At 41.7% G+C, this 3,764-nt stretch overlaps 1 pseudogene; it reads left to right on the top strand.

The window, feature by feature from the left end:
* The first annotated feature begins 1,604 nt into the window (after positions 1-1,604).
* LOC102474286 (proteasome subunit alpha type-1 pseudogene) lies at positions 1,605-2,381 on the top strand (annotated as a pseudogene).
* Positions 2,382-3,764: the final 1,383 nt, after the last annotated feature.

Genomic DNA, 3,764 nt, shown 5'->3' with positions numbered 1-3,764 from the left:
CCCATTAATGAGACAAATGTCAGCATCCATAAGCTATTTTTTTGTTCCTGCTTATCAAATCTTTCAAAAAATTGATAACTAGTCTTTATAGATTGTGAAAGTCAGATATAACTCTGAATGTATTACTTTACTGGACCCCTTGGGGTAAACTTATCACCTGGAAACCATTTTACATGGACGATTTGACTTTCATGTGGAGTGTCATAATGCACCCTAGTTGGAAATCTAAAATAAAATATCTGGACTACAACCTTCCTCTTGGTGGGATTTATGATTCCCTCAGTACAATAATTTTGAAAATTGTATCCCTTAAGCTACAAGACTTGATATATTATTAACTGCTTGAATTGAAGAAGCTTTCCAATAGGCTTACGTACTATCTAGAGGCACGGATTAATTTCTATGGAACTACAAGCTTATCTCAAACTGTTTTGCAGCAATCTAAACTGCCAGCTTCATCTTCTTTCTAGGGCAGAGCACGGTGTCCATTGCATCGCCGGCAATCCAGGATGCGTTGCTTTTAGCAAAGCTCAAAGCTCTTTCGGAAGATGATGGCTACTGATCCACTGGAGAATTGGTTGTGTTCAGTTAGTCACACCCCAGAGAGACTGGCATCCACTTGGGGCTCTTATCTTTCTATTTCTCATGGTGTTTTCTGGTTTTAATTCTATCCTGGCTAAACTGAACTATTTTACAGAGAATGCTGGTAAGAGGGAGTCTGGAGGGCATTGTTTTCATGAAGTTAGAGAAGAGTTTTTCTTTAAAAAAACTTTAAAGGAATTATGCTGCCAGAGAGAACTCCGTTCAACTACCCTCTGCAGCTTTTCACAGCCCCTTGTCCCTCATCACAGAGCCGTGCCTTGGAAATCAGCGATGACCAAGCATAAAGGACTGCCAGACTATCTCAAGGCAGGAAGGGCCAGAAATCTTTCAGTAGGGCTGATTCTTTTAAGATTCTCACTCATGGCAAAGTTGTGTTGGGAACACGTTAATTTGGGAATACATTTAGTATTTTGTGTTTTACAGTCATATTAAGGTACTGCTAGCTGCCCTGATATAGAGGCAGCTTCCAAAACCACCTCTTCTGGAGACACCAAGGTGCAGGCCCTGAGAGTACCTTCATTGAAATAGAAAACAAGGTATCCTGTGGCACCAGATACTAGAAAAAGTGGCACTATGTAGGATTAGTCACTGCACACACATACACACACAAAATAGAAACGGGCTGGAACTTGAGACCAGCAGTTGGTGTAATGGCTATGTTGCTGGACTCCCATGTGGTTGATGGTGTTTCGAGTACTGGACCCAATGTCTTGAACTCACACCGGGCGTGTTTGCGTGTGTGCCCAAGATCCTGAGAGGAAAATGGAGGAGAAGGGATTGCGGTGTGGCCGTCCCCCTGGGGGGTGATTTCTCGCTTTCTGTCTCTCTGTCTCTGTCTGTCTTTCTGGAGAGCACATGCGCCCTATAGCAAAAAATAAAGAGAAAAAAAAAAGAAATGGACTGAAACTTAACAGTTTACATGAAAGATATGAAGATATTCCCAAATTTCACAATGGAAATCACAGATTTGTAGGAGGCAGCAACAAAGCAGGTGCTGAACCATGTTTTGAAACCAGTATGACAATGGTGTCACTGGAGCCCTCGGGGAGGGTTCATCAAATTGAATATGCTACAGAAGCTGTGGAACAAGGTTCCACCACAGCTGGCCTGAAACCAAAGACCCATGCAGTGCTGGTGGCATTGAAGAGGGCGCAGTCAGAGCTTGCAGCGCATGGAAACAAGTTCTCCACGTTGACAACCGTATTGGTATCTCAGCTGCGGGGCTGACTGCGGATGCTAGACTGTTAGGTCATTTTATGCTCCAGGAGTGTTGGGATTCCAGACTTGTATTTGGTAGGCCACTTCCCCTGTCTCTGTTTGCATCTCTAATTGGAAGCAAGACCCAGATACCAACACAACGATATGGACAGAGACTGTGTGGTGTTGGGCTGCTCACTGCTGGTCATGACGAGTGGGCCCTCGCATTTTCCAAACTTGTCCATCTGTTAACTATTCTGACCACAGAGCTATGTCCATCTGCTCTGGTTCTCAGTCAGCTCGTACTTACTTGGAGAGACATGTCTGAGTTTATGGAGTGTAATTTGAATGAACTTGTTGAACTGGTCTGTGTGCCCTAAGAGAGACTGTTCCTGCAGAGCAGGACCTAACTACAAAGATTGTTTCCATTGGAATTGTTGGTAAAGGCTTGGAGTTTACCTTCTATGATGACGATGATGTGTCTCTGTTTCTGAAGGGTCTTGAAGAAAGGCCACAGAGAAAGGGGACAGCCTGCCCATGCTGCTGATGAACCTGCAGAAAGGGCTGAAGGAACATCATGATAAACCTGTCTATGTTTATAAATATAATCAAACATGTGAGAAAGCAGAAACACATACTGATGACTGTAATCTGTACTTTTGAACCAAAAGAGAGTGCTAGAACAGCATGTTGTAAAAATCAGTTGAGATGTGGGCTTTTCTCAAGGAGCCTCGAAGATATAATAGAGAAGATTTTGCATCAAAGAAAGGGTTTATATAATCATTTTCTAGAAAATATAACTATCTGTACTAATGTTTTTGTATGAAAAAAATAGTATCTTTGCAGTTTTTTTTAAAAAAGAATTCTTTTATTTAACTTTGTTTATTTAATTTGACCAGAGAGGGACAGAGTGAGAGAGAGAGACAGAGAGAGAGAGAGAGAGAGAGAGAGAGGGAGAGAGAGAGAAATCAAGCCGCCAGGTCTTGGACTCAGAACCACAGTGGTCCTTGTGGGAGTCCAGCACCCTTAACCACCACACCACCTGCTGGCCCTATATGTCTGTGCAGTCTTAAAGACAACTGTGAAAGGGAACCAGCAGTTAGCGTAATGGCTATGTCGCTGGACTCCCACGTAGTCGACCGTGGTTCATGTCCCGGACCCAGTGGCTTAAAACTCACGCCAGGCCCAGGTGCGTGCATGCCCAAGATCCCGAGAGGAGGATGGAGGAGAAGGGATTGCAGCATGACCATCTCCCCTGGGGAGTGATTTCTCGCTTTCTTTCTCTATGTCTCTCTCTGTCTGTCTGGCGAGTGCACGCACCCTATAGCAAAAACCTCTCCAAAAAAAAAAAAAAAAGACAACTGTGAAATAGCATAGTGTCACCTCTGGTTAAGAGAAAAAAAATCACAACAATACTAAAAGTTTGCACAGAATTGTTTTAGCAAGTTGAGGAGCGAAATAAATTTTTCTAAATTACCAATAGAAAAAGCATATGAGAGGATGGACTGAAGAGGGAGTCAGTGGCTGGGGTAGAGATGTGTTAGCTAGATAACTAATAAAAATAGGTCAGTTTGGGGGCCTTTGTGGGGTTTAAAATTTTGTTGTGATTTTTTAAATTTAAAACCTGTAATTTTTTCCCTTATCCTAAATAAATATTTGGTTTTGTGTCCAGCTTTGTATCTGTAGTATTTCTTTTTCTTAAAGAGAGTCCTTCTCTTCAGGCTTCAAAATCTAGCCTGGATCTTGTCCTCAGTCATCTAAATCATCCTTCTCTAATCCTGAGAAACCAAATATTAGATAATACAATCATCTTCTATGGTGTACTTTGATCAATAACCAGCACTAAGTTTTTTAGAATTTATAGTTTTAAAATCTTTATTAAACCTAAACTACACTATGTATCCCCATGAATTATTTTAAGAGAATACACTGAATATATCAGCAAATTGACAGAGGTCTTTTTT

The sequence above is a fragment of the Tupaia chinensis genome, unplaced genomic scaffold, assembly GCF_000334495.1.
Source record: "Tupaia chinensis unplaced genomic scaffold, TupChi_1.0 Scaffold000023_1, whole genome shotgun sequence".
NCBI lineage: Eukaryota > Metazoa > Chordata > Mammalia > Scandentia > Tupaiidae > Tupaia > Tupaia belangeri.
Note: the sequence above shows the minus strand (reverse complement) of the source record. Positions and strands in the feature narration are given on the sequence as shown.